Raw genomic sequence first — 26,187 nt, forward strand, 5'->3', positions numbered from 1 at the left:
AGGGCACGATAACATCCACCACAGTTTAATACATGTATCACTTGCATACAGCAACCTCCCTGCAGACCTAACCTAGAGCCCACAGCAGAGGGCGGGAGAAGAGCCTTCTGGTACCCTGTGCCTAGCAGGCTGTTCTCTTGAGAAGCACACTCCAGTACTGAGTCATCATCCCAGGGGAACAATTTCCCACCAGAGCAGAAAAACAAACCATGGAGGCCGATAAAATAAAAATGTTTCCTTTGATGCTCTTCTCACCCCCATTAAAACCACATCATCGTGTACAGCTGAACATTCATTTGATTTCATAGTGCAGGGAAAAAGAGACTGCAGGCCATATCAGTGCAGGTGTAAAAGTCCGTGGAAGGAGAGCTGTGCAAATATTCAGTAGATAGATCATGCAGATAATTGAAACAAAGGATTCATATGATCATGCACTAAGACATAGACTCTCTAAATATTATCTATAGCGGAAGTGACATCACACGCCCTTTGGCCTCATGACCTAATTTACTTGGCCCATAGTTACTGAGAGGCTAGGGAGAAGACAAGGAAATGAAAAACTGAAAATAAACCGCTCTCTATGCATTATTTACTTTCTGTTTTTGACCCATGCACTAGTGATAGCACACTGGTCATAAAGGCCAAGCCTGAAGTAGCTAGAGCTCCCCAAGGGGTAGGCAGTGACATATCTAACATCCACTACTTGACGTCCATACATATGACGACTCAGAATGAATTTGCAACAATTAATAAGAATTACATTAAATCTCAATCAAAATTGTGAATTTATATTTTATATAAAGTTATATTATGCAGTGGAGGGAGCCTGCTTGACACATGTCTTGTTCCTGGCTTGCCAACGGTGACAGCTTGTTATACTATTTTCCATTTTGCTTAACATATATACTAATGCACATTATGCACTTATATCAAAAGGGTGATTTGCATGTTAAGTATGACCATAGTTAGCGATTCTCAAGTTGTAGTTTGCGAAAGTTAAAGTTCGTTCATGTTAAGTTAGCCATTCTCATTGAAGGTCTCAGCTTACTAATTGATGATAACACTGAAAATGGATTTTGGCTGCAATGTGTTATCTCACTCTCTCTCGTTCAGGAGCTGAACTGCAGTAGCTTAAAATAATTACATTGTTTCAATATTTGCTTCTGTGAGAATTGTGTATCTTTGTGAGGTTCACTGAAAGCTGAATAATGAGTTTCTTGCACCTGTGCTGGGGATGGACTGACCTCGATTATCATCCTATGTGAGATATCTCCGGAAGGCCATGCAGATGTGAGCTTCTTTTTGGTGATGCCTAGGAAGGAGGGAAACACCACCCAATCAGGGAATGCTGGATTTTGACTGATCCCTAACTCTTGGAAACCATAGGGAGCTGTTCTTCACTGCAGAAGTTGCATTTTTTAATTCTGTATTGCTGAGCTAGATACTTCTAGATATGCTTTCACACTTGCTTGAAAGAACATGTCCCTGTCCATGCTCTTGAGACTTATTACTTGCCTTTGCCGGAACTCATTTATCCCAGTTGAACATTCATATGGTTCTGCCTTTAGAGGCTTTACTTGCTGACATGTGCTTCTTAACTTCCCCGACCTCAAAACTTAATCCTAAATTTATGACTAGGGAATATCCCTTCAGGGTAAACTGAATCTTACTGGATTTGAATATGACAATATTAAAAAAAAAAAAATGCTTTTGTATTTGCACTTTTATAAGGTGATTATTGATTTATGACTAATTTGGAAAATTTGAGTTTGTAAGTTTGCTAATCTTCTAATAAACCTTAATGGTTTGCAAATGTACTCCTCTTTTTCATTAAAGTGGAGCTGCAGGGGATTCACTGTCGTTGGTGTACTGTTGATGAGTTGATGTGAAGCTTAATTCAAGGAATGGTTCATTCTTTCGATTGCAGCTTGTACTTGAATTTGCACCAATGATTTTCATGGTGCAAACCCCATCCAGTGCTGCTTCACTAATAGCCATAATTGCAAAAAAAACCATCTAAAGTCCGGGTATCAAAATAAATTCAAGGTTATGCTTATTCTCTCTGTGGCCATTATTCGAATTGTGATATGGCCAGGTATATGCTAAGGCACAAAGTGCTTCAAGATACCTGAAGGCAGTGGGTACCTGAGGACACAGGTCCGGGCTCACCACCCACATCCAACCACCCTAGCAGTTTCTGTTGGTGTGTGAAATCACTGTAGACCTTTGCATACATTTGATAGGCCTTTGCAGTGTGTTTGTTAACTCGATGACTGCATCTGTTTTATGTCTCAGAAATCACACTTCCACTGAACCAGCAGATGGCAGGAGCAATTGTTCACTGTTTATTTTTCTATCACTATATTTATACTTAAAGGCGTGATAATCACTTTTGTGACTGAATGTGATGGTCTGGCCTGACAGGGCAACTGTCTGGAAGACATATTGTTAACATTTCTTTAAAACATGCATCAGGCTTTGGCTTCACCCGTAGGAGTAACACGCTTTTCCTTCCAGAAAATTATTTCATTGAAGTGCATAGAAGACTATACTACATCTGAAAACTACACTCAACCATCACATCGTTTGACACATTCTGGTCTTGAAAACCTATATGGAAGTATAGAAAGTAATGCTTTTCCCCAACATTAGAAATGCCAATGGGGCAGACTTTGAAGTGAGAAATAGAAGTTGTTCAAGCAATGCATTTTAAGTGCATTTGTGAATGTATACGTTTACCTGAGTTGGCACAATGAAACCAGACCTATAGAGTTTGTAATTTTTATCTTTGACATGAGAAACAAAAACATCAATATTTAATAACAAGATGGCAAGCGGGAGTCATTATCTCAATACAACTATGCAGTTTATATAATGTTATTATCCAAAGCTCTTTCAAACCAAATTTTTTGGAACATTAGTCAGAGGTACTCCTTTCATTGACCTTGGAAGGTTCAACTCCTGAGATTACTATGCCACTTCCTGAAACTATGATTTGCAGAATACATACAGACTTCAGCAGTGAATGCTTGGTCTTGACATTTAGTAATGTGTATCTCTTCACCCAGAGGAAGAGTTTCATGTTTGTAAATTGGAATTTGTTTGCAGCATTTAGTGACATTTATTAGAAATGATCATTTCTAAATGTGAACTTAAACACATTAATATGACAACCCCTCCATATGCCCATCTGAGGCTTACATGGTTGTTATTGATGGCTAAGAGGAGCAACAATATAGACTAGTGAACCATATGCAAAAGATGTGTTTTGAAGTGCGCTGAAATGTGACGATTAAAGAATAGGAGACGCATTGATAGAAAGTGAGTGGATAGGATCACACAATTTGGTCAAGCATGGAAGAGGAATTGATCCCAGGTTTCCTGATTTCACTATTGCAACTCAGCCAGTGTCAGTAGAAGGTTATCTATTTTTTTCTCTTCCATATTACATCAAAGGTTAAAACTCTGAGTGTAATTCTTTGAGGAACTGAATCAGTACACATATTACATATTAAATGAAGTTGAAACAAATTCTTAGTAGGAAAAATCAGAAAAGTAAGTTAAGGAAAGGCAGACTACTCTACTTTTATGTTGATGCCACTACCCTCACCTGACTTAACAAGAGACTGGTTTAAGGAGATGCTCAACATCTCAGTGGAGACAATTACACATATTAACAAAAGAAAAGATCACTCCCAGCCACAGCTATATTGTTGCTCAAAATAGTAGCTGGTATTAGCTCCTATTATTCAATAACAGACAAAAGCCGGGTCTACCCGCTGTCCCTGGCTGTCTTTCTTCTCTCTCGCTTTCTCAATTTTTGTTCTTTTACTTTTCACAATCTATCTTTATTTCACACTTGTCACCCACCTACATTTTCTCTCTACCCTTCTCTTAGCTCCGTGCGCTTCCTCTCTTCACTTAATCCTTTATCGCTGTTCCCTTTTGGAGACCCTATACTTAACTTTGATTTCAGGTTACTCCAAGTCAAATGACAAATGGGTCCCTAGTACCTTGTTTCTGCTAATTCAGAGGAAGAGTACCTGTCTTTCATGTAATCAATACACACCAACTGATGGAGTGGGCCGTTTGAGCAAATGGGCCTGACTTCTACAGCCCTGGCTGAGCTCAAGAGTCCTCAGCAAGATTTCCACGGCAGACCACCAATCTGGGTGTGCCATACATTCGCATGAAGTACGTGACCAGATGTTTGGGCTCAGAGAAAATTTGGATCATACCAAATCAAGCTTGTAATCCAGTTGCTTCCTAAAGAGTAGGTCTCAGGGGCTTTCAACAAGTTGGTACTGCAAATTGCATATTTGTTACCAGTGTTTTCCAATTTAAGCCGATCTGATTAAAAGGTTTGAGCTAATTAGGACTTCATACCTACTAACAAAGTTTAGGCTGACTAACAGCTATATTTATTTGTCTTTTGGGATCATCTTAAAATCTCCTGTAAGTAATATGGTTCTCAGGTTGGTCTCATGTAGTGTTGATATTGGAGATTGTGATGTTGACGCAATATCCATTTCTTTTATATAAACCTTTGGATCATTGACCTTGAATCATTTGACATATATAATGGACTGATTACCTGATGATTAAGAGTGGACTTTGCGTACATTGATCTATGGCTCCTAAAAAAATCGATTTCACTCATTTTTAATTTCGAATGTATATAGGGTTTATATGTTGAAGTACCCTATGTTTTATATCAATTAGAGTACAAAAACGTTTTTTCAGAAATGTTTATTATGATGTATGCATGTTCTCTTTGTGATCAATTCATAGGGTCATATGATTCCTGACTTAAGCCTGAAGAATAATTCTGGTTGTCACCTTTCTAGGGATAAAAACGTTGTGTACTCATAGAACACTAGCTTAAATGATTTCTTTGTTATCATATTTCCATCACTGAGCTTGAAGGAATACATTTTTTGTTCTCCTTCAGGAGTGCTGTTTTTTTAATCTATTCGAGAAAGAAACGTCCGATTTAGCTAAGTAGATTCTTGAGCTGTATGCATTTTCAGAATGTTTTGCTTTTCTTAGCTCTAAAAGATAAATTTAGCTTCAGTCCAAATGTAGCGCAGTCACTGCACATGCAGAATTCCTCATTCAGGTTCTTACTTCTTTCACCGTGCAACTCATCACAACCTTTTGTCCGTTTTGTTACTGTTGATTTGTCAGCAGCTTATGGAATGTTGGTTTAACCTACTCTTCCTTGGGTTTTTACTTTTTGGATAGTTAGGTTCCACTGTTACCTGGGTGTCAATCTCATCAACGTCTCAACCTTTACTTTAGCATTAGTCTTAGAATGGTTTTCCTTCAATTAACACTTCTCTATCGCATGGTGTTTGATATAGGTTTGTTTTTAACCTTCTTTTTATGGTCCCCTTTCATTATTTCTTAGGATAAAGCATTTTGTTTTTTTTGTTAATGCTCATCTAAGTGTAGATAGTATCCATTATTTTTTCTTTTACTGATAATTTCCACCATTGTCTGTCTGAATACCACAGAATCATCAAGGTATAGAAAGGTAATCCTCCATCGTCTGTGATCACCTTCACTTCCAAAGGCAGACTTCTGAAGGTCCATAAATATGCCTTTTTCAAAACAATGTGACCACTTGCCTGCTGCTGTACCCAATTGTAGCTTCCAACTTTTATTATTACTCTATTATCTCAATGTTGTTTTTCCTTCTTTGCAATCTATTATTCACAGTTATCTTTGGATTCTTTCAGCACTTATTTCACATTCTCTATAAGTCTGGGTGGAGTTCGTAAAGTTTCACTATGCGGAACTCCGGCAAGCAACATATAAACTCTGCCATGCTACAAGGAGTTCCACAAGCGTCAGCTCATGCTGTTCTCACTGATTTTTAGCACCGGGTGTTTGCCCCACGCTGAAAAATCAGTGCGAACGGCACCACACGCAGTGCAAGAAGGCACTGCTTCTTTTCTGCCACTCAAATAGATTTCCTCAACGCCAAGGGAAGATTTCCCAGAGCAAGCAGTAGCAACCATCCGTGACCGCCCGCATTGAGAAATCCCACTGGGAGCTGGTCTGAGGAAGATTTTCCTTGCTCGAGTATGAATGAGGGAAAAAAACTCTGCTCCGCTTCGCTACGCTGATATTTATACTTTTTTTAGCGCCGCATTTGCGTCGTTTTTTGACGCAAAAACGGCGCAAACTTGCAAAATACCATTGTATTTTGTAGGTTTGCGCCGTTAGCCGTCAAAAAGCGGCGCAAATGCGGCGCTAAAAAAAGTATAAATACGGGCTTATGTTCTCTAAGCGGAGCACAGAGCAGGAAAAAGTCCACAAGCGGAGTCGAGTTCACCTTCCACCCCTAATTCTCTAGCCATATGCAATGGCTTTCAAAGTATTTACGGTTTAGTTTTTACTTAATTGCAATCATTCCCCTGTCCATTTCAAACAATCAACTTTAATCTTATTATATAATCCTATGGAACTTCCTTCTATATATGGTTCTAGCTACACCTCGGATTCTTGTACTCGGTCTCAGTTTGCACTGTTGTCGCTGCTGGACCTTAAACTATAGAATATAATTCCCCAATACTATGAGAGTCTTCAACCGCGACACACTTTAAATACTGGCTCAGGGACTGCTTTTATTCAGTAAGGGCATTTAATCCATGTTCAAACTCCCACCATGTATCATGACATACTAATTGTGCCTTTTGCAATTGTGTACATAGTTTTGCTTTAGTTTGTGGAGTTTTCTACATTTTGTAGATACCTTTGGGAAAATCACAATGGACATAAGAAAAATAAAGCAATAATGAGAACACGTTTATACCTCTTATTTGTTTAGACTATTCACCCTTCTCATATATATCACCTTAGTTTCTGAGTCAATGTAAAAATGAACTTTGTGGAGACAAAGGTGACAATATTGAGCCAAGGGCATCCAACAATGTAAATACGGATCCGAGTTGTATCATTTAAAAAAAATTTTTTATTGCCACAAACCAAGGCTACATATTCTCCTCTGTCTACATATTCGTCTCTGGCTACTAGCTGCACATATAGTGATGGTAGTGATTATGTGCTGCTATATTGAGAGTATAACTCAATCAGCATGGGTTGCTTGTAAGCAGTGAATGCCACTGGCTAAAATGACCTTTTGAATTAAATTGAGTTGAATTGAATTGGATCCGAGGCAGTTCTGATTACTCTCATTGATAGCAGGTGCCCCATTATATAGAAAACTATTTACCAGTGATAGACTCAATGCCAAACTCTAACTAAAAAATCCAAGTGGTATGAAATTGGGCTTACATGCTCAACAAAAGGGCAGGGATTTGGCTGATGTATGCACAATTCATCACGCTGATTTGGAACCTTGCTTAGGGATGTTACCTGACCAGAATGTCAGAGATAGTGAAACTGACACTGCAAAGTGTAGGAAAGTACCATCTTGCCTGGCATGTTACCCCCATTTTTCACAGTATATATGTTGTTTTAGTTGTATGTGTCACTGGGACCCTGGTAACCCAGGGCCCCAGTGCTCATAAGTGTGCCTGAATGTGTTACCTGTGTAGTGACTAACTGTCTCACTGAGGCTCTGCTAATCAGAACCTCAGTGGTTATGCTCTCTCATTTCTTTCCAAATTGTCACTAACAGCCTAGTGACCATTTTTACCAATTTACATTGGCTTACTGGAACACCCTTATAATTCCCTAGTATATGGTACTGAGGTACCCAGGGTATTGGGGTTCCAGGAGATCCCTATGGGCTGCAGCATTTCTTTTGCCACCCATAGGGAGCTCTGACAATTCTTACACAGGCCTGCCACTGCAGCCTGAGTGAAATAACGTCCACGTTATTTCACAGCCATTTTACACTGCACTTAAGTAACTTATAAGTCACCTATATGTCTAACCTTTACATGGTAAAGGTTAGGTGCAAAGTTACTTAGTGTGAGGGCACCCTGGCACTAGCCAAGGTGCCCCCACATTGTTCAGAGCCAATTCCCTGAACTTTGTGAGTGCGGGGACACCATTACACGCGTGCACTACATATAGGTCACTACCTATGTGTAGCTTCACAATGGTAACTCCGAATATGGCCATGTAACATGTCTATGATCATGGAATTGCCCCCTCTATGCCATCCTGGCATAGTTGGCACAATCCCATGATCCCAGTGGTCTGTAGCACAGACCCTGGTACTGCCAAACTGCCCTTCCTGGGGTTTCACTGCAGCTGCTGCTGCTGCCAACCCCTCAGACAGGCATCTGCCCTCCTGGGGTCCAGCCAGGCCTGGCCCAGGATGGCAGAACAAAGAACTTCCTCTGAGAGAGGGTGTGACACCCTCTCCCTTTGGAAAATGGTGTGAAGGCAGGGGAGGAGTAGCCTCCCCCAGCCTCTGGAAATGCTTTCTTGGGCACAGATGTGCCCAATTCTGCATAAGCCAGTCTACACCGGTTCAGGGACCCCTTAGCCCCTGCTCTGGCGCGAAACTGGACAAAGGAAAGGGGAGTGACCACTCCCCTGACCTGCACCTCCCCTGGGAGGTGTCCAGAGCTCCTCCAGTGTGCTCCAGACCTCTGCCATCTTGGAAACAGAGGTGCTGCTGGCACACTGGACTGCTCTGAGTGGCCAGTGCCACCAGGTGACGTCAGAGACTCCTGCTGATAGGCTCCTTCAGGTGTTAGTAGCCTATCCTCTCTCCTAGGTAGCCAAACCCTCTTTTCTGGCTATTTAGGGTCTCTGTCTCTGGGGAAACTTTAGATAACGAATGCAAGAGCTCATCCGAGTTCCTCTGCATCTCTCTCTTCACCTTCTGATAAGGAATCGACTGCTGACCGCGCTGGAAGCCTGCAAACCTGCAACACAGTAGCAAAGACGACTACTGCAACTCTGTAACGCTGATCCTGCCGCCTTCTCGACTGTTTTCCTGCTTGTGCATGCTGTGGGGGTAGTCTGCCTCCTCTCTGCACCAGAAGCTCCGAAGAAATCTCCCGTGGGTCGACGGAATCTTCCCCCTGCAACCGCAGGCACCAAAAAGCTGCATTACCGGTCCCTTGGGTCTCCTCTCAGCACGACGAGCGAGGTCCCTCGAATCCAGCGACTCTGTCCAAGTGACCCCCACAGTCCAGTGACTCTTCAGCCCAAGTTTGGTGGAGGTAAGTCCTTGCCTCACCTCGCTGGGCTGCATTGCTGGGAACCCCGACTTTGCAGCTACTCCGGCCCCTGTGCACTTCCGGCAGAAATCCTTTGTGCACAGCCAAGCCTGGGTCCATGGCACTCTAACCTGCATTGCACGACTTTCTAAGTTGGTCTCCGGCGATGTGGGACTCCTTTGTGCAACTTCGGCGAGCACCGTTTCACGCATCCTCGTAGTGGCTGTTTCTGGCACTTCTCCGGGTGCTACCTGCTTCAGTGAGGGCTCTTTGTCTTGCTCGATGTCCCCTCTCTCTTCAGGTCCAATTTGCGACCTTCTGGTCCCTCCTGGGCCCCAGCAGCGTCCAAAAACGCCAAACGCACGATTTGCGACTAGCAAGGCTTGTTGGCGTCCTTCGGCGGGAAAACACTTCTGCAGGACTCTCCAAGGCGAGAGGGATCTGTCCACCAAAGGGGAAGTCTCTAGCCCTTTTCGTTCCTGCAGAAACCTCAGCTTCTTCTGTCCAGTAGAAGCTTCTTTGCACCCGCAGCTGGCATTTCCTGGGCATCTGCCCATCTCCGACTTGCTTGTGACTTTTGGACTTGGTCCCCTTGTTCCACAGGTACCCTAGATTGGAAATCCACAGTTGTTGCATTGTTGGTTTGTGTCTTTCCTGCATTATTCCTCTAACACGACTTCTTTGTCCTTAGGGGAACTTTAGTGCACTTTGCACTCACTTTTCAGGGTCTGGGGGAGGGTTATTTTTCTAACTCTCACTATTTTCTAATAGTCCCAGCGACCCTCTACAAGGTCACATAGGTTTGGGGTCCATTCGTGGTCCGCATTCCACTTTTGGAGTATATGGTTTGTGTTGCCCCTATCCCTATGTTTCCCCATTGCATCCTATTGTAACTATACATTGTTTGCACTGTTTTCTAAGACTATACTGCATATTTTTGCTATTGTGTATATATATCTTGTGTATATTTCCTATCCTCTCACTGAGGGTACACTCTAAGATACTTTGGCATATTGTCATAAAAATAAAGTACCTTTATTTTTAGTATAACTGTGTATTGTGTTTTCTTATGATATTGTGCATATGACACTAAGTGGTACTGTAGTAGCTTCACACGTCTCCTAGTTCAGCCTAAGCTGCTCTGCTAAGCTACCATTATCTATCAGCCTAAGCTGCTAGACACCCTATACACTAATAAGGGATAACTGGGCCTGGTGCAAGGTGCAAGTACCCCTTGGTACTCACTACAAGCCAGTCCAGCCTCCTACATTGGTTGTGCAGTGGTGGGATAAGTGCTTGAGACTACTTACCACTCTTGTCATTGTACTTTTCATGAGAGAAAAATATACAAAACAAGGTCAGTGTATATACACATAGCCAAAAAGTTTTGCATTTCCTCTTTTCACTCTTTTCTAAGTGCTGAAAAGTACTTCTAAACTTTCAAAAAGTTCTGAAAAGTTTAAAAAGTTTTTTTCTGTCTTTCCAAAAAGTTCTGAAAACTTTTTTCTCTTTTTCTATCACTTTAACTCTCTCTAAAAAATGTCTGGCGCAGGCCAAAGTGTTGATCTGTCCAAACTTGCATATGACAACCTTAGCTGGAAAAGAGCAAGGAGTCTCTGTATAGAGAGAGGTTTGAGTGTAGGGAAGAATCCTTCCTTGGAACTGTTACTTAACATGCTTAGAGAACAGGATAAGGCCATAGGTGCCCCATCTGTTGAAAAAGTACCTAATAGTTCTCAATCTGATTCAGGGACTCCCCCAGGAAAAGATTCAGGAAAGAAACTTCCTAGCCTGCCCATTACTAGACAATCTAGCATAGATGGTAATGATGATGAGCCACACCAAATAAATAGTGTTGTCTCACATCATAGCAAAAGCATTTATTCTCACCATACTGGTAGTAATGTTTCTGTAAACCAAGCTGTTAGGGTGGCTTCTGTAAGGGACAGGTCTCCTTCTGTTCATTCCCATCATAGCTCTGTTTCTAGAAATGTCCCTCCCACCAACCCTGATGACAGAATGTTAGAGAGGCAACTCAATAAGTTGAGGGTGGAACAAACCAGACTGAAGCTTAAAAAGCAACAGCTGGATTTGGATAGACAGTCTTTTGAATTAGAGAAGGAAAGACAGAAGTTGGGTTTAGATACCCATGGTGGCAGCAGCAGTATTCCCCATAGTCATCCTGCAAAAGAGCATGATTCCAGGAATCTGCACAAGATAGTTCCCCCTTATAAGGAGGGGGATGACATTAACAAGTGGTTTGCTGCACTTGAGAGGGCCTGTGTTGTACAGGATGTCCCTCAAAGGCAGTGGGCTGCTATCCTATGGCTATCATTTAGTGGAAAAGGTAGGGATAGGCTCCTTACTGTGAAAGAAAATGATGCTAATAATTTCCAAGTTCTTAAGAATGCACTCCTGGATGGTTATGGCTTAACCACTGAACAGTACAGGATAAAGTTCAGAGAGACCAAAAAGGAGTCTTCACAAGACTGGGTTGATTTAATTGACCAGGCAGTGAAGGCCTTGGAGGGGTGGTTACATGGTAGTAAAGTTACTGATTATGACAGCCTGTATAACTTGATCCTGAGAGAGCATATTCTTAATAATTGTGTGTCTGATTTGTTGCACCAGTACTTGGTGGACTCTGATCTGACCTCTCCCCAAGAATTGGGAAAGAAGGCAGACAAATGGGTCAGAACAAGAGTGAACAGAAAAGTTCATACAGGGGGTGACAAAGATGGCAACAAAAAGAAGAATGGTAAGTCTTCTGACAAGGGTGGGGACAAATCTAAAAATTAGTCTTCATCAGGCCCACAAAAACACTCTGGTGGGGGTGGTGGGTCCAAATCCTCCTTTAATCAGAACAAGGAAAAGAAACCATGGTGCTATTTATGTAAAATAAAAGGCCATTGGACAACAGATCCCAGTTGTCCAAAGAAAGGCACCACAGCTCCTACCACTACAACCCCTACTGCTACACCTAGTGTCCCTACTAATAGCAGTGGTGGTGGGAGCAAACCTACTAATAGCCAATCCAAGGGAGTAGCTGGGCTCACTTTTGGTAATTTAGTTGGGGTTGGTCTGATTAGGGAGACCACAGAGGCTACTTTAGTCTCTGAAGGGGCTATTGATTTAGCCACTTTGGTTGCTTGCCCCCATAACTTGGAGAAGTACAAGCAACTAACCCTAATAAATGGTGTTGAGGTCCAGGCCTACAGGGACACAGGTGCCAGTGTCACAATGGTGATTGAGAAACTGGTGCACCCTGAACAACACATACTTGGACACCAGTACCAAGTAACCGATGCTCACAACATAACACAAAGCCACCCCATGGCTGTTGTAAATCTCAACTGGGGGGGGGGGTAACTGGTCCAAAGAAAGTTGTGGTAGCTTCAGATTTACCTGTAGACTGTCTATTAGGGAATGATTTGGAGACATCAGCTTGGTCAGATGTGGAGTTGGAGGCCCATGCAGCAATGCTGGGCATTCCAGGGCATATTTTTGCTTTGACAAGGGCTCAGGCCAAAAAGCAAAAAGGACAGGGAAGCTTGGATCCTGGAACAATGGACCAAGTGCTCCCTAAAGCTAGGGCTAGTAGAAGCAAACCACTTCCTACTATCCCTCCCTCTACAGTGGATTCTACTTCTGAGGAAGAAGAATTCCCTCCCTGTGCAGAACCTACACCAGAGGAGCTGGAAGCAGACACTGCTGAGCTTTTGGGTGAAGGGGGGCCTGCCAGAGAGGAGCTGAGTGTGGCACAGCAAACCTGCCCCACATTAGAGGGTCTCGGACAGCAAGCTGTCAAACAGGCTAATGGGGATGTCAGTGACTCTCACAGAGTTTACTGGGAGGACAACCTCTTGTACACTGAGCATAGGGATCCTAAACCTGGAACTGCCAGGAGATTAGTGATTCCTCAGGAGTACAGAAAGTTCCTCCTAACACTGGCACATGACATTCCCCTAGCTGGGCACCTGGGTCAAATGAAAACTTGGGACAGATTGGTTCCATTGTTTCATTGGCCTAGGATGTCTGAGGACACAAAGGAATTTTGTAAGTCCTGTGAAACCTGTCAAGCCAGTGGCAAGACAGGTGGCACTCCAAAGGCACCCCTTATCCCACTGCCTGTGGTTGGGGTTCCCTTTGAAAGGGTAGGGGTTGACATAGTTGGCCCCCTTGACCCTCCTACTGCTTCAGGCAATAGGTTTATCTTGGTGGTAGTACGCCATGCCACAAGATATCCTGAAGCTATTCCTTTAAGGACCACTACAGCACCTGCAGTGGCAAAGGCCCTCCTGGGAATATTTTCCAGGGTGGGCTTCCCAAAGGAGTAGTATCAGACAGAGGAAGCAATTTCATGTCTGCATACTTAAAGGCCATGTGGAAGGAGTGTGGTGTAACGTACAAGTTCACAACACCCTATCATCCACAAACAAATGGACTGGTGGAGAGATTTAATAAAACTCTCAAAGGCATGATTATGGGACTCCCTGAAAAACTCCGCAGGAGATGGGATATCCTTCTACCATGCCTCCTTTTTGCCTACAGGGAGGTACCCCAGAAAGGAGTGGGCTTCAGCCCCTTTGAACTTCTTTTTGGACACCCTGTTAGGGGTCCACTCACACTTGTAAAGGAGGGTTGGGAACAACCTTTAAAAGCTCCTAAGCAGGATATTGTGGATTATGTACTTGGCCTCAGATCAAGGATGGCTGAGTACAGGAAAAAGGCCAGTAAAAACCTTCAGGCCAGCCAAGAGCTCCAGAAGCAATGGCATGATCAGAAGGCTGTTTTGGTTCAGTACCAACCAGGGCAGAAAGTGTGGGTCTTGGAGCCTGTGGCCCCAAGAGCACTCCAAGATAAATGGAGTGGACCCCACACAATTGTTGAAAAGAAGGGTGAAGTCACCTACTTGGTTGACTTAGGCACTGCCAGGAGTCCCCTTAGAGTGCTCCATGTCAACCGCCTGAAACCCTACTATGACAGGGCTGATCTCACCCTGCTCATGGCAACTGATGAGGGACAGGAAGAAGACAGTGATCCTCTACCTGATCTCTTCTCTTCCACAGAACAAGATGCTCTTGTGGAAGGTGTAGTTTTGGCAGATTGTCTTACTGCTGAGCAGAAAGACCATTGCATAAATCTCCTAGGACAATTTTCAGAACTCTTCTCTACTGTGCCAGGCACCACTTCTTGGTGTGAGCACACTATAGATACTGGAGACAGTTTACCTGTCAAAAGTAAGATCTATAGGCAGCCTGACCATGTCAGGGACTGCATAAAGCAAGAAGTTCAGAAAATGTTGGAACTAGGAGTGGTTGAGCACTCTGACAGTCCATGGGCTTCCCCTGTGGTACTGGTACCAAAACCCAATTCTAAAGATGGAAAGAAGGAAATGCGGTTTTGTGTAGACTATAGAGGTCTCAACTTGGTAACCAAAACTGATGCTCACCCTATACCCAGGGCAGATGAGCTTATAGATACACTGGCATCTGCCAAGTATCTAAGCACTTTTGATTTGACTGCAGGGTATTGGCAGATCAAATTATCAGAAGATGCTAAATCTAAGACTGCATTTTCTACCATTGGAGGACATTACCAGTTTACTGTAATGCCTTTTGGTTTGAAAAATGCACCTGCCACTTTTCAGAGGTTGGTGAACACAGTCCTGCAAGGGCTGGAAGCTTTCAGTGCAGCATATTTGGACGATATAGCTGTCTTTAGCTCCAGCTGGGATGATCACCTGGTCCACCTATGGAAAGTTTTGGAGGCCCTGCAAAAGGCAGGCCTCACTATCAAGGCTTCAAAGTGCCAGATAGGGCAGGGTAAGGTGGTTTATCTGGTACACCTTGTTGGTGGGGAACAGATTGCACCACTTCAGGGGAAAATCCAAACAATTATTGATTGGGTTCCCCCTACCACTCAGACTCAGGTGAGAGCCTTCCTAGGCCTCACTGGGTACTACAGGAGGTTCATTAAGAACTATGGCTCCATTGCAGCCCCTCTTAATGACCTCACATCCAAGAAAATGCCTAAAAAGGTATTATGGACAGCAAACTGTCAGAAAGCTTTTGAGGAGCTGAAGCAGGCCATGTGCTCTGCACCTGTCCCGAAAAGCCCTTGTTACTCTAAAAAATTCTATGTCCAAACTGATGCATCTGAATTAGGAGTAGGGGCAGTCCTATCACAACTTAATTCTGAGGGCCAGGATCAACCTGTTGCTTTTATTAGTAGGAGGTTGACCCCTAGAGAAAAGCGTTGGTCTGCCATTGAGAGGGAGGCCTTTGCTGTGGTCTGGGCTCTGAAGAAGTTGAGGCCATACCTGTTTGGCACTCACTTCATTGTTCAGACAGACCACAAACCTCTACTTTGGCTAAAACAAATGAAAAGTGAAAATCCTAAATTGTTGAGGTGGTCCATATCCCTACAGGGAATGGACTATACAGTGGAACATAGACCTGGGAGTAGCCACTCCAATGCAGATGGACTCTCCAGATATTTCCACCTAGACAATGAAGACTCATCAGGTCATGGCTAGTCTTATTGTCCTTCGTTTGGGGGGGGTTGTGTAGGAAAGTACCATCTTGCCTGGCATGTTACCCCCATTTTTCACTGTATATATGTTGTTTTAGTTGTATGTGTCACTGGGACCCTGGTAACCCAGGGCCCCAGTGCTCATAAGTGTGCCTGAATGTGTTACCTGTGTAGTGACTAACTGTCTCACTGAGGCTCTGCTAATCAGAACCTCAGTGGTTATGCTCTCTCATTTCCTTCCAAATTGTCACTAACAGGCTAGTGACCATTTTTACCAATTTACATTGGCTTACTGGAACACCCTTATAATTCCCTAGTATATGGTACTGAGGTACCCAGGGTATTGGGGTTCCAGGAGATCCCTATGGGCTGCAGCATTTCTTTTGCCACCCATAGGGAGCTCTGACAATTTTTACACAGGCCTGCCACTGCAGCCTGAGTGAAATAACGTCCACGTTATTTCACAGCCATTTTACACTGCACTTAAGTAACTTATAAGTCACCTATATGTCTAACCTTTACATGGTAAAGGTTAGGTGCAAAGTTACTTAGTGTGAGGGCACCCTGGCACTAGCCAAGGTGCCCCCACATTGTTCAGAGCCAATTCCCTGAACTTTGTGAGTGCGGGGACACCATTACACGCGTGCACTACATATAGGTCACTACCTATGTGTAGCTTCACAATGGTAACTCCGAATATGGCCATGTAACATGTCTATGATCATGGAATTGCCCCCTCTATGCCATCCTGGCATAGTTGGCACAATCCCATGATCCCAGTGGTCTGTAGCACAGACCCTGGTACTGCCAAACTGCCCTTCCTGGGGTTTCACTGCAGCTGCTGCTGCTGCCAACCCCTCAGACAGGCATCTGCCCTCCTGGGGTCCAGCCAGGCCTGGCCCAGGATGGCAGAACAAAGAACTTCCTCTGAGAGAGGGTGTGACACCCTCTCCCTTTGGAAAATGGTGTGAAGGCAGGGGAGGAGTAGCCTCCCCCAGCCTCTGGAAATGCTTTCTTGGGCACAGATGTGCCCAATTCTGCATAAGCCAGTCTACACCGGTTCAGGGACCCCTTAGCCCCTGCTCTGGCGCGAAACTGGACAAAGGAAAGGGGAGTGACCACTCCCCTGACCTGCACCTCCCCTGGGAGGTGTCCAGAGCTCCTCCAGTGTGCTCCAGACCTCTGCCATCTTGGAAACAGAGGTGCTGCTGGCACACTGGACTGCTCTGAGTGGCCAGTGCCACCAGGTGACGTCAGAGACTCCTGCTGATAGGCTCCTTCAGGTGTTAGTAGCCTATCCTCTCTCCTAGGTAGCCAAACCCTCTTTTCTGGCTATTTAGGGTCTCTGTCTCTGGGGAAACTTTAGATAACCAATGCAAGAGCTCATCCGAGTTCCTCCTCATCTCTCTCTTCACCTTCTGATAAGGAATCGACTGCTGACCGCGCTGGAAGCCTGCAAACCTGCAACATAGTAGCAAAGACGACTACTGCAACTCTGTAACGCTGATCCTGCCGCCTTCTCGACTGTTTTCCTGCTTGTGCATGCTGTGGGGGTAGTCTGCCTCCTCTATGCACCAGAAGCTCCGAAGAAATCTCCCGTGGGTCGACGGAATCTTCCCCCTGCAACCGCAGGCACCAAAAAGCTGCATTACCGGTCCCTTGGGTCTCCTCTCAGCACGACGAGCGAGGTCCCTCGAATCCAGCGACTCTGTCCAAGTGACCCCCACAGTCCAGTGACTCTTCAGCCCAAGTTTGGTGGAGGTAAGTCCTTGCCTCACCTCGCTGGGCTGCATTGCTGGGAACCGCGACTTTGCAGCTACTCCGGCCCCTGTGCACTTCCGGCGGAAATCCTTTGTGCACAGCCAAGCCTGGATCCACGGCACTCTAACCTGCATTGCACGACTTTCTAAGTTGGTCTCCGGCGACGTGGGACTCCTTTGTGCAACTTTGGCGAGCACCGTTTCATGCATCCTCGTAGTGCCTGTTTCTGGCACTTCTCCGGGTGCTACCTGCTTCAGTGAGGGCTCTTTGTCTTGCTCGACGTCCCCTCTCTCTTCAGGTCCAATTAGCGACCTCCTGGTCCTTCCTGGGCCCCAGCAGCGTCCAAAAACGCCAAACGCATGATTTGCAACTAGCAAGGCTTGTTGGCGTCCTTCCGGCGGAAAAACACTTTTGCACGACTTTCCAATGCGAGAGGGATCCGTCCACCAAAGGGGAAGTCTCTAGCCCTTTTCGTTCCTGCAGAAACCTCAGCTTCTTCTGTCCAGTAGAAGCTTCTTTGCACCCGCAGCTGGCATTTCCTGGGCATCTGCCCATCTCCGACTTGCTTGTGACTTTTGGACTTGGTCCCCTTGTTCCACAGGTACCCTAGATTGGAAATCCACAGTTGTTGCATTGTTGGTTTGTGTCTTTCCTGCATTATTCCTCTAACACGACTTCTTTGTCCTTAGGGGAACTTTAGTGCACTTTGCAACCACTTTTCTGGGTCTGGGGGAGGGTTATTTTTCTAACTCTCACTATTTTCTAATAGTCCCAGCGACCCTCTACAAGGTCACATAGGTTTGGGGTCCATTCGTGGTTCGCATTCCACTTTTGGAGTATATGGTTTGTGTTGCCCCTATCCCTATGTTTCCCCATTGCATCCTATTGTAACTATACATTGTTTGCACTGATTTCTAAGACTATACTGCATATTTTTGCTATTGTGTATATATATCTTGTGTATATTTCCTATCCTCTCACTGAGGGTACACTCTAAGATACTTTGGCATATTGTCATAAAAATAAAGTACCTTTATTTTTAGTATAACTGTGTATTGTGTTTTCTTATGATATTGTGCATATGACACTAAGTGGTACTGTAGTAGCTTCACACGTCTCCTAGTTCAGCCTAAGCTGCTCTGCTAAGCTACCATTATCTATCAGCCTAAGCTACTAGACACCCTATACACTAATAAGGGATAACTGGGCCTGGTGCAAGGTGCAAGTACCCCTTGGTACTCACTACAAGCCAGTCCAGCCTCCTACACAAAGCACTTGACCCCAATTACATCAGAGGGTTGACCAGATGGACTACTCTCAGCCACCCAATAGCCTCTTATTAACTGATGATGGGCTAAATGATGGACACAGAAAGTAATCAGGGTTATTAGTACCCTGTGTAGTTTCTTTCCCTGCTGTTGTCTTCATGGCCAGATATCAGGGGTAGCAAGGGCAATGGCAAAGGTAGTAAGAACCCATCAAGGGTATTAGCTATTATGTTAATTATTGATGCTCATGTTTTTGGCCAAAACATCTACATTGGTGGAATAACTTTAACAATGTTCAAATTTGATGCAAGATATTATTTTCACACAATATGATCATGGTCTCTATATTCAAGTTAATCTGTTGTTGCATATTTTGTAGCATGAGTATGAAGGTACACAGGTGACAGAAAGTTCCACATCAGTTTTTCCTCAAGATATTACAATCTGAGCAATTAATCTATTAGGTTACAAAATTACATGATTAAAAGGGTTTCTTCTACTTTAGGTTGCCTTCCATTCAGAATTAAGTAGCCTCACCATCAGAATTCTAATTTAGCTTAGTCTGAGCAGTATTGTATACACATGAACACTTCAGGCCAGACCCAATTCGAGGAATGTCTGCTTTGTAGTTTAGAGGGGCTCTAGTCAATCAATATTGACCCTTGTTTTCCATAAATGTGCATAAAGAGGGGTAACTAGCAATGGAGACCAGTGTACTAAGGCACCCCTGCACCCCAATAACAGTTATTATTTTCTTCCAAACCAGTGGAAGAGGCGGATGGGAAACTATTTTCCTTTGTCTGAATTAGAACCTATGGCACCTTATGTGAAAACTATAAATACTGATTCCAAACAATCTGTATGCTCTGTACACTTTTTCTCTTGGCATAACTTATTTTGACAATATTCAGGTTTCTTTTGACTGGCTTCCAAAAGTAATAGTGTTTTCTAGAAAAGTACATTGATAACTAGCAAACAAATGTTATGTTTGTTTAAGTATCCCATTTAGGGGATGTTAGGTCACCAAAATGCCAGAAGTAACAGAAGTGATGTCATGGAGCCATACTCAAAAGCTTTAAGAGGACTGGGGCTAGTACTATAAGTACTCTTTTACTTGCTCCTACATGCTTTTGTGAATCTGTCCTGAAACATCCAATTCCTTATTAGTAAATGTGCAAAGAGGGCACAGTGTCTTTCCATTTACACAAGTTATATATGAACATTCTCTGAATATTCACAATGTAGATATTTTGGGCATAATTCACAAAAGCATTACAAATATGGGGAGTCATAATCCCCAGGGCAGCGCTGCAAGCAGTGCTGCTCTGGTGGATTATAACCACAGGGACAATGATGACGGGAAACAAAATGATGGTGGGAAACCACCGGGACAATGATGGCGGGAAACCGCCGGTCCCGGTGGTGCGACCGCGGCGTCATAATACGGCAAATTGTACCTCCAGCCTCTTGGCGGTACAATCGCCAAAACAACCCTGGCGGTCTTTGACAGCCAGGGTTGTAATGAGACCCATAGTGACCAGTGAACTGAAGACATATGAAGACATATGAGGTGAGTGATGTTCTGAAAACAAGTAGGTCTCCAATCTAAAATAGAATCTAAAATAGATGCTAATGCATTGGAATGCAGGCACACACACAAAGCCAACTCTAAGTATATTATAAAAAATACGTAATTAGAGGTAATCCGCACAACTGCACTCTCAATGCAGAAGTTAAAAAGATACCATTTAAGGTTAGCAGCACCAGACAACAGTTCACCCACGTGGACTTGCCATATATTGACTATCAAGAATTTGTGATTAATCAAGATCAATTTGATGTGTTGCAACAAAGTTAGGAAGCAGCAGAATGGCGGAAAGAGCAGTAGGGCACATTGTCTCTGTGAATCAACCTGGACTTGCTCCTAAGCACCCACCAGTCTACCAAAAAATGCTTCAAACAGACTTACCTGCATCTCCATCACCACCATTACAGTGACCAGGCATTCCAACTCAATGTGAGACCTACATTAGGATTGATGTGGTTTTGCTCTGACGCTAATGGACAGACCCAAGGAGATGAAGGAACTAAACTGACCATAAAACAGAGACATTTGATTAGATCTCCCAGATTGAAAGGGAAGCATCACAGTCTGCACCAGAAACCCTTCTGAAGCTGTATCCTTTGATACCACAGTCCACAGGTGAATGTTGCCTGAGCCAAGTAACTATTCCTAATGACCTTTCATCCACAGTTTCTTCAAGCATTACGAAGATACCAAAAGGCACCATGCTTACTAATACACAGACATTTAGATTCAAAAACAATCAAGGCATATATTAGAGACTGAAATTGATTAAAGAGAACTAACCTACTGTTCTAAATTCCCTAACACCCTCTTCTGTGTCGAAATGCCACCACTGAAGCTGGATTAGTAAACGATTGATTGATTAAGACAGTACTACAGAGAAATAAACCTGAGAAGTGAAATGCCATTAACCTTTAAAAATAGGCATTTTTTGTCATGGGTGGGAGGGACATGCCATGCTTTGTAGGGGTGATGTTCCAGATTTCAGAAAACTGGACAGAGAATGATCGGCCCCTATTAGTCTATGATCTGAATATTGCAACAAATATCAGATATTGATTGGCTGCTCTGATTGAAGGTTTCTAATCTGCACAAGTGGATAGACTTTATATTTCAGGCCTACCGGGATATTTTGAAGAATTCTAAAGCCAGACAGTCTAATTTAATATTGTCTATGTCAATACTCTGCAACCAATGAAATGCATGTCTTGCCGACCAAATCTGGTAATGTTTCTTCAGACACCAGAAAATGCTTAGAATTGCATTTAGAATCATCTGGCAATTATTTGATGATTTTTATGGGATACCCTTTCGATTGCAAATCAGTAATCCAATATTGAAATAGCTGTTGTGCCAACAATATCTTCCCAACATTCTTAGAGGATTAAGGGAGTAAGAACCGGGTGCTGTTAAAGACAAAGGGGGTGATTCTAATTCTGGGGGGCGGCGGAGGCCGCCCGCCAGAATTCCGCCCCCATAATACCGCTCCGCGGTCAGAAGACCGCGGAGGGTATTATGAGTTTTTCCCTGGGATGGCGGGCGGTCTCCAAAAGTCCGCCCGCCAGCCCAGGGAAAAACTCCCTTCCCACGAGGATGCCGGCTCGTAATCGAGCCGGCGGAGTCGGAAGGTGCGACGGGTGCAGTAGCACCCGTCGCGTATTTCAGTGTCTGCAAGGCAGACACTGAAATACCTTGCGGGGCCCTCTTACGGGGGCCCCTGCCGTGCCCATGCCATTGGCATGGGCATGGCAGGGGCCCCCAGGGGCCCCGCGACCCCCCCCTACCGCCATCCTGTTCATGGCGGCTTTCCCGCCATGAACAGGATGGCGGTAGGGGGGGTCAGAATCCCCCATGGCGGCGCAGCAAGCTGCGCCGCCATGGGGGATTCTGAGGGCAGCGGTAAACCGGCGGGAGACCGCCGGTTTACCCTTTCTGACCGCGGCCAAAGCGCCGCGGTCAGAATGCCCTGCGGGGCACCGCCGGCCTGTCGGTGGTGCTCCCGCCGACCCTCGCCCCGGCGGTCGAAGACCGCCGGGGTTAGAATCAGCCCCAAAGTTCCTCATTATGTCCGAGGCAGTAAATGCCGCCTACCACCACGGTGACGGCCTCCAAAAGACCATTGCGGTGGCTACCTACCGTCTGCCATATTATGACTGTAGCTGGAATTCTGCCAGAAGGCTGGTGGAATTCCGGCTACGGTCATAGCAGCGGATGGCGGTAAGGTCACGTCATGACACATGATAAGCAGGTAAGTCGGGTGCTCAAACAGGGGAGGGGCGTGGGGGGTGTTGTGTGTGTGTGCAGGGTGTGTGTGACTGTTTTTGTGTGCGTGCATGCGGGTGTGAGGCGTGTGGAATGAGTGTGTGCAGGAATGGGTGTGAGTGTGCGTGTATGTTGTGTTGTGTGAATGCGTGTGTGCTAGGATGTATGTCAGTATGTGTTGATGTGTGTGTGTGTATGAATGTATTCATGTGTGGGTGAATGTGGGTATGCGTGTGTATGTGTGCGTTTAGGTGTCTGTATGTTGGGGGTTGGGAAGGGGAGGGTGAGGGAGGACTCTGGGGAGGGGGGCAGGGGAGACCCCTAAAGGAATTCCCTGGCAATGATAGTGCCTACCGCCATGGTTTTCGCGGCGGTAAGATTGCCACAAAAACCATGGGGGTAGGTGGGGTCAAAATCCAGAGGGTGGGACTGTGAAGGCCGCCTGGCTGGAGACTGAAGTCTCCGACCCGGCGGCTGTTACCGCCCTGGCAGATGGAGTGGTACATTGCGGTTTGGCTTGAACCAAACCGCCAATGTCATATTTTGGGGAAGGGTACCGCCAGCCTGTTGGCAGTACCTTTCTCCAAAATAACGCTGTTCGCCAGGGTTGTAATGAGGGCCAAAGTCTTAAAAACCCTAAACATTAGGTTTTTAATGGTAATGTGTGCCTGGGTTACTCACATATTGTTTGACTGGTAATTGTTTCACTGGTAATAACACTTTAAATAATGTTAGAATCAAAATGAGTAGATTTAGTTAATGTTACTGTTGCTTCATTTCATCACTCCTTTCTGGATGATGTTGAAAGAGATGGGAATCAATTCAAAAACCTTTCTGTCAGCAACACATGCATGCATAGAAAAGTAGCATCAACGAAGGACTGGACCACCACAGAGAAGTGACAAAGAATTTAATACTGGAGGTGTGGTCCTGTTAAATGCAACTATCATCCTGGGGAAAAGCACGATTCAGCTTTGTGGGTTACTACTCAAAGAAACCTATGTTGGAAAATGACCCTCTCTGAAGGGTCACCCCAAACTTTTGCCTTCCTCTTCCTCTTCCTCTTCTTCTGACCTCGTTTTAGTTGCCTTTAGGACTCTGAGCACTTTACCACTGCTAACCAGTGCTAAAGTGCATATGCTCTCTCCCCTAAACATGGTAACATTGGCTCAGACACAATTGGCATATTTAATTTACTTATAAGTCCCTAGTAAAGTGCACTACCTGTGTCAAGAGCCTGTAAATTAAATGCTACTGGGGCCTGTAGCACTGATTGTGCCACTTACTTGAGTAGCTCCTTAACCATGTCTCAGGCCTGCCATTGCAGAGCCTGTATGTGCAGTTTTAAACTGCCATGCTGACCTGGCAAGCTAACCCTCTTGCCATGTACAAACCTTCCTTTTTAATACATTTACATCACACGTAAGTTAGGCTCTAGGTATCCCAGGAGCAGGGTGCAGTGTATGCAAAAAGTAGGACATGTACTTTTAAGTTTTACATGTCCTAATAGGACAAAACTCTTAAATTTGTTCTTCACTACTGCAAGGCCCATATCTCCCATAGAGATTGCCTTTTTTAATTTTATAAATGTCATTTCCAATTGGGAGGAGATTGGACGCCCAAGTTTGGTGTCTCTGGAATCACAACTTATGGTGAGGTCGGATTTTAAATTGCAGTCCTGAAAATGCCACTTTTAAAAAGTTGGCGTTGCCTTACTTTAACCATTTGGTGCCTGCTGCCTGTCTCCAATACATATCTGGGGTGGGGTGACAGCTGGGCTTGTGCATTCCCTGTACACACACACACACAAAGGAAGCTTAAGTGTCACTGATGGGCCATCCACAGCACGGCGGGTCATCTTGGGCAGGATGGGAGGGAGGAGCTGACACTTACTCCTGAATGGGCAGTATTTTTCCCCACACAAAGCGCTGCATACCACCTTGTAGTAAGTCTGGAGCTGGGACAGGAAGAGAGGACCTCTGTGCACTTCAAAGTCCTTTCATTGACATCTCCCCTACTTCAAAGGCACAACTTGGTATAAGTACTGGACCTTTGACACAAACTCAGTACACTTCTGGACATGTGGATACTCTTCTAGGAAGAAGGGCTGCAGTGCTGCTACAAGGACTACCACTCTGCTGAGCTGCTACTCTGCTGGACTCCTGCTCTGCTGTGCTGACCTGCTGTGCCTTGCAGTGAGAAGGACTGTATCTGATTCTCCCCAACCCAGAACCAAAGTACTCCAAGGGCTTGCTGACTTGCCTCCTGTTTTCTGAAGTCTCACAGGCACAAAAGACTTCCCACACACCTGCTACAGCTCCTCGACCCTATTTCAACCAGCTACTAATCTACAAAAGGCTCCCCTCCAGTTCTGGACCCTTGGAAGTGCTTTTTGGCTCCTGAAATCAAGCTTTTGGGCTCTTTGCAACCACAAACAGGCCCGCTCACACCATATCTGCACCGCTCACATGGGGAATCAGCGCAAGCCACCGCTAGTTTGTCTCTTCGCACAGCAAACATCACCGCTTGCAACCATGAGGCTTCAGTATACTACTCTGTGACACCCGGACGACTCTTCATGCCTCAGACCACCACCAGAGACACTCTCCTTACTCCCAACAAATGTCTTGCCACGAACGGGACTCCTTGCCTAATTTTTTAGAAGGTAAAACTTCAACTGGACTTGTCTGGGACTGTATCTGAGCTGTACTCCATTGCAGTCGACTTGAACGTTTAGATTTCACCTGGTCTAGTGCGATCAGATAACCCCGGTTGCTGCTTTATGCTTTTAAGCACTATAGATAAGTTTAATCTTTATCATATAAATCATATCTCAACTTCTACTTATTGGATTTCTGTTGTTTGGTCTGGTTTTACTCATAAAATTAAGCTCTATTTTTCTAACCAGGTGTTGTGTTTTTGCTGTTTTACTGTTTGAGGTGTTGCACAATTACTTTACACATTGCCTCTTAAGTCTGACTGCTCTGTGCCAAGCTCCCAGAGAGTGCGCTCAGGTTAATTAATGGAGTGTATCTGACTTACCCTGACTAGGACTGTGGTTCCTGCGTGGACAGGGTGTATACCTTTGCCAACAAGAAACCGAATATCTAACAACCTACTTTTATATCTGGCGTAACTCTGATGAGCAAATTAACTAAGGAACAGGGAGGAGGTGCTTTTTATTTTACTTTCGCAAGTAAGCGCATACCAAAACCTATTGGTCCACAATACCAAACACCATGGACAAGCCCTGAGACACATAATGCCTGTCGTGTGCATTTCCACTATTCTGAGAATCTCATCCCCACCATCCCACACCCAAAGCAGTTGCGCTTGACAAACATGATCCTTGGCACCAAGATCATTAACACCTATGCCCAGGACTGGAATAGGAATACAAGTTCACTCTTGTAAAACTGTAAATACCACCCTTACATTCCAAGCAAGGTAATACATGGAACAAACTTGACTCTCCGCAATGGGCTGGGATAAGGCACCCAAACCCACCCAAAGAAAACTTTGGAAGACACAGAGTCATAATGGTGCTCTTTAAACCATAAATTCCCAATATGATCTGGTTAAAATGCCATAGGTTTTACCTGCACATTATAAAAGGGAACAAGAC

General features: G+C 44.6%; 1 protein-coding gene across 1 annotated transcript in view; it reads right to left on the reverse strand.

The window, feature by feature from the left end:
- Window positions 1-26,187, reverse strand: part of CACNA1E (calcium voltage-gated channel subunit alpha1 E) — a 1,379,194-nt gene that overhangs the window by 900,655 nt on the left and 452,352 nt on the right. The window lies entirely within an intron of this gene.

The sequence above is a fragment of the Pleurodeles waltl genome, chromosome 4_2, assembly GCF_031143425.1.
Source record: "Pleurodeles waltl isolate 20211129_DDA chromosome 4_2, aPleWal1.hap1.20221129, whole genome shotgun sequence".
NCBI lineage: Eukaryota > Metazoa > Chordata > Amphibia > Caudata > Salamandridae > Pleurodeles > Pleurodeles waltl.